Source organism: Aquarana catesbeiana, linkage group LG10, assembly GCF_042186555.1.
Source record: "Aquarana catesbeiana isolate 2022-GZ linkage group LG10, ASM4218655v1, whole genome shotgun sequence".
NCBI lineage: Eukaryota > Metazoa > Chordata > Amphibia > Anura > Ranidae > Aquarana > Aquarana catesbeiana.
This window is the reverse complement of record NC_133333.1, coordinates 30505926-30511623: the sequence shown is the minus strand read 5'-3', so window position 1 is coordinate 30511623 and position 5698 is coordinate 30505926. Positions and strand designations below refer to the sequence as shown.

The window sequence follows — 5698 nt, the reverse complement described above, 5'->3', positions numbered from 1 at the left end:
CTAATCTTAGCAGGAGTTCCCTGAGACCTGAAAATTTCTTCAAGGATTCCTCTTGAGTAAAAAGGTTGAGAAAGGCTGGCTTAATGTGTGTTGAAACAACCACTTGCAGTCACTATTCAACGTTCACATGACAAGTCACCAACACAGGGCAGACAGGGACAGAGCATTGTCACCTTATAACATAAAGTTCCTGAACAAGGACTTTTGTGGCAGGATCACTGGGGTTTTTTTTTTAAAAAAGTTGAAGATTTTAAAATAATAGAAATTACTATTGAAATAATATTAAAATGTTAAAGCTTGTATTAGCTTTTAATGGTTGGGTTGATACAGAGGAGTTGATCTTTTAAAAGCAAATAGACTGTGTGCTTTGCAAATCAACACCATAGTTTAAACCAGGGATCTCCAAACTTTCTAAACAAAGGGCCAGTTTACTTTTATTCAGGCTTTAGAGGGGCCAGATTTTGGCTGGTAGGAGTAGAAAATTCACTGCCATCAATGGGAATAAGCTCTACCCCATCACTGGTTTTAATGGGAGGAATAGTACCTCATTGTTGGTATCAGTTGGAAGAATAGTGCCCTATTGTTGGTATCTGTTGGAAGAATAGTGCCCTATTGTTGGTATCAGTTGGAGGAATAGCGCCCCATTGTAGGTATCAGTTGGAGGAATAGTGCCCCATTGTTGGAGTCAGTTGGAGGAATGGTGCCCCATCGTTGGTGTTAGGGGGAGGAATAGTGCCTATTGTTTGAATCAGTGAGAAGAATAGTGCCCCAAGGGCCGGATAAAGGCAAGCAAAGGGCCACGCCATCCGCCCCCCCCCCCCCCCCCCCCCGGGCCACAGTTTGGATACTATGGGTTTAAATCACAAATACTTGATGTCATACCTTAAATTCATTGTACTGACAGCTTTATGCAATAGGAAATTGGCACCCTATTTTCTTAGTGCTTAAAAAAATAGAAAAGAATAGAATATACCAAAAAAAGAATAAAAAAAAAAAGGGAAAAGAACATCATTTTGCGATTTGATTATTTATGATTTGTCGCACATTCAACCATTTTTAAAAGTTCCTGCCATCAAAGCAGAGGCTAGAATGTTTTTTTTTTTTTCATGCAGTTTCATTATAAACATACCAAATAGAAAGAATTTTATGAACTCCAGTTCCTGATAGATACTAATTGTCTATTATACATTTTATTTTTTCCAAAAGACAATGGACAATAATACAACACATGGATGGCCGCTCAACATGAACAACGAAACAATCTATGAACCTTTCACAACTCCCAAGATGATATCATCTGTGCTTCTGCTTTTAACACTTGTCATTGGATTGATTGTGAATTCCTTGTATCTTTGGGTTCTTTGGTTCAGGATGAGAAGAACGGTAAACACAACCTGGTTCCTTCACCTAATTTTGACCAACTTCTTTTCCACGCTCTTCACACCCTTCCTTGCTGTGTATTTGATGATGAGACCTCACTGGATCTTTGGCCTGTTCATGTGTAAGCTTGTTAACTCTTTCATATCGTTATGCATGTACGGAGCGGTATTCATCCTCACGACAATTAGCCTTGACCGGTACTGCTTGGTGTTTCACCCTCATTGGTACAGAAAACACATGAACACTCGCAAAGCTTCTCTTATCTGTGCAGCATTGTGGACATTCGCTCTTTTATTCAGTTCTCCTTACCTAGTATTTCGTAATATAAGATATAGGAATAATATCACTAATTGCTACAATGACTACACCCTTTATGGCCAGTTGGATGAGCGACAGACCAAATGGTCCTTGTTTAGTTTCCGATTGCTTGTGGGATTATTAATTCCTCTAGGTATAATCACAATTTGTTATCTCAGTATTTTTATCAAGATGAAGAGAGAAAACCTGGCTAGGTCTACCAGACCATACAAGATAATGTGTACTGCTATCCTGTCCTTCTTTATCTCCTGGACCCCTTAACATGTATTGTATGGAATGACTGTAGAGCCTGACAAGTTCCCGGAGACAATACTTGAGGTCTTACAGATCTTGACAATTTTATTTACATGCATCAACTACTGCCTTACCCCGATACTTTACCTGTTCATTGTGGAAAGCTTCAAAAACATTTTCAAAAAGTCTCTGGTGGCCCTAATTGAATTAGTTCTCAATGAAACCAACTCCACGGCAAACAGGAGTCTTGAAGATCGGAAAGAACAGGAAAGAGCAAGCTTTGTAGCTCTAAAGGATGTAAAAGAAGAAGGCTCTTGAACCCAAATCTGTCAACTCCTTCTAGGTGACTTTGGTGTGCATTGCATTTTTATATCCTATCATAAATGATCTAGGATAGTCTTAAAAATCCATATTTTAGTTATAGCTGTAATTGTGTTGGTACAGCCAACATCTGGCTTCTTGTATGTCTTGATCACTTAAAGTATAACTAAGACCCCTTTCACACTGAGGCGGTTTCCAGGCGTTTTATCGCTAGAAATAGCAACTGTAAAGTGCTTGAAATCCGCCTCCCATTCATTTCAGTGACTTTTCACACTGGGGCGGTGCACTTGCGGGACGTTAGGAAAAATTCTGCAACCAGCATCTTTGGGGCGGATTGGGAGCGCTATATACAGCTGTAAACGCCCTGCCCATTGAACTGAATGGCCTGAAAAGCGTTTCGGAAGCAGCAAAACACAAGTCCTTTTAACCCAATCTTCGGCCGCTAGTGGGGGTTAAAAGCGCACCGCTAGTGGCCAAAAAGCACATCTTAAACAGCGCTAAAGTGCTGCTAAAACGAGCGGCGCTTTGGTGCTAATGCACGTTATTTTTTACTAGTAATGGCGGCGATCAGCGACTTATAGTGGGACTACAACATTGCGGCTGACACAGTAACTGACACTTTTGGGGACCAGTGACACTAATGCAATGATTAGTGCTAACAAATATGCACTGTCACTGTACTAATGACACTGGCTGGGAAGGGGTTAACATCAGGGGTGCTCAAAGGGTTAAATGTGTGCCTGGCCTGTGCTTTCTCACTGTGGGGGAGGTGCTTTTACTATAGGAAGGCAAAGACCTGCTTTGCAGGAACACAGATTCAAAGCCTTACCTACTGACAGAACGGCAATCCGCCTTGTTTACATAGGCAGATCGCCGTTCTGGGTGTCTGCCTAACGATCGGCATGCGCGCCCCAGGCCTGGAAGTGCAGGATCACATAGTAGGTTCGTGATCTTGCGCAGGTGAGCTGCCTTGCTGCGGTATATGTATAGTAAACGGTCGGCGAGGGGTTAATACTATACTGAGAGTGGTGCGCTCTCCCTCTTCTTCCTCTTCCTCTTTCTTATCTTTTTCTATCCATCTGAGTATTATTAAGAAGCTGTTATCTGTTGATGTCTCCACTGAGCAATGCAGAAGTGCAAAATCTGGTGCAGCTGTGCATAGAAACCAATCATCTTTCAGGTTTTATTGTCAAAGCTTAATTGAACAAGGTGAACTTAGAAGCTGATTGGCTACCATGCACAGCTGTACCAGATTCTATGTGCTCCAGTTTTCGTAAATCTCCCCCACTGTGTTTTATCCATATGTATCCTATATTGTCAAAAGTATTGGGACGCCTGCCTTTACACGCACATGAACTTTAATGGCCTCCCAGTCTTAGTCCGTAGGGTTCAATATTGAGTTGGCCCTCCCTTTGCAGCTATAACAGCTTCAACTCTTCTAGGAAGGCTGTCCACAAGGTTTAGGAGTGTGTCTATGGGAATGTTTGACCATTCTTCTAGAAGCGCATTTGTGAGGTCAGGCACTGATGTTGGATGAGAAGGCCTGGCTCGCAGTTTCCGCTCTAATTCATCCCAAAGGTGTTCTATCTGGTTGAGGTCAGGACTCTGTGCAGGCCAGTCAAATTCTTCCACCCCAAACACACTCATTATATTATATGGACTTTATTTTCATTAACATTGCCTTGAGATGTACTACTACTCACCCTTGTCCCTTTACCCCTGAGGGTTGTATACTAGTCTTCTTCCTTTTGCGCTGGTCTCAAGTATATCCCCTTGTGGGGCCATGTTAGATATTGCTTTTCAATTTTTTTTTTAGCTGGATGGAGTTATGCTTTAAATTCATAACTTTCAGTTAAGTTTAAGGAACGCTAATCTAATTTTTGTATTGTACCTAGTGCAGGGGGCAGATCTATAGTTTTTTTGTTTTTTTTTTACTCACATTCAGTAGTTGTCATTGTCTGTCCTCTTATATGGTGTTTTATATATATGATTATGCAAAAGGTCCCCTAACCACAGGTCAGCAGGAAGCCATTTAAAGTGGGCCTTGTATTGAAGTATTTTATGTAAAGCCTCGTACACACGGTACAAAAATCAGAAGGGGATTGTTGTTTGACAGGCTGTTGTCTGAAGTTCTTACCGTTAGTACGCTCCTTTCAACAATTGTTTTCCAATTTTCGGACAACAAATGTTGGATGACAGGCTAGTAAATTTTTGTCAAATGACGGCTCCACATCTGATTTTTGGATGGTCAGTACACAAATCCATCACACAAAAGTCAAAGTACAAACACCATGCTCGGAATCAATGCTCACCAAACACGAAATTAGCAGAAGGGGCCCAAAGGGTGGCGCTCAAGAGCTGAAATTCCTCATAGTACGTCACTACGTTCGTGTTTGTGGCACGACAATTTGTGTACCGTTAATATGCAAGACAAGATCCTGGCACACACCCTTTTGATAAAAATCAGATGCTCGGTTGTCCAACAACCGTACCGTGTGTACAAGGCTTTAAATGTGATCTGGTTAGCACTCATAGCTTATAGCACTGGGGGGTCATCGATTTAACCACTTCAATACCGGGCACTTTCACCCCCTTCCTGCCCAAGCCAGTTTTCAGCTTTCACCACTGCCGCACTTTGAATGACGATTGCGCGGTCATGTAACACTGTACCAATATGAATTTTTCATCAATTTTTTCACACAAATAAAGCTTTCTGTTGGTGTTATTTTATCACCACTGGCTTTTTTATTTTTTGCTAAATAAATACGAAAAATTAGAAAAAAAAAAAAACACGTTTCTTTTTTCATTTCTGTTATAAAATATTTCAAATAAATACTATTATTGAAAAAAGGGGAGAGACACATACTGAGAAGATATAGAGTGCTGCACACCCCGATTAGTGTCAAAAAGAAAAAGAAGATATCCCCCGTGGGGCTTTAAAGCAGCAAAAAATTATGAAAATAATAAGTTGTTACTTGAAAGGGTTTTTTAATTAGTGGGACTTAACCGTAATGGTTAAAATAAGAGCTGTGCTACAGGAGATAACACAAATGAAGCTGGCACAAGTTTATACAATGATCAAGCGCTATAATAGGTTGAAAAACTGACGCGTTTCGACCCCGTTGGGTCATCTTCAGAGGATTGAGGCGCTGTGACAAAATGTACGTATTAGAGTTCATGGATGTGACCATAAAAATATAATATAATATATATATATGTTTAACAGTATAATTACCAATCACATTGTGTTTGAGCAGTTTCTCCTGAGCTTATAATTCTCCGACGTCTTCCCCACCGGGTCCTGGCCGTCCACCACGTCAGCAGGGGAAAAGGGGGGGGTTTACTCGTCCATGCGTGTCTTACAAGGAGTCACACCAAGTGGATATTTCCCAAAACTGGGGAGGAGCGTGGGGGCAAGTGAGCGACACATGCAGACAAAGCATCA

At 41.1% G+C, this 5698-nt stretch overlaps 1 pseudogene; it reads left to right on the top strand.

Annotated features, from left to right (window-relative positions):
• The first annotated feature begins 880 nt into the window (after positions 1-880).
• On the top strand, positions 881-5090 carry LOC141109991 (probable G-protein coupled receptor 33; annotated as a pseudogene).
• Positions 5091-5698: the final 608 nt, after the last annotated feature.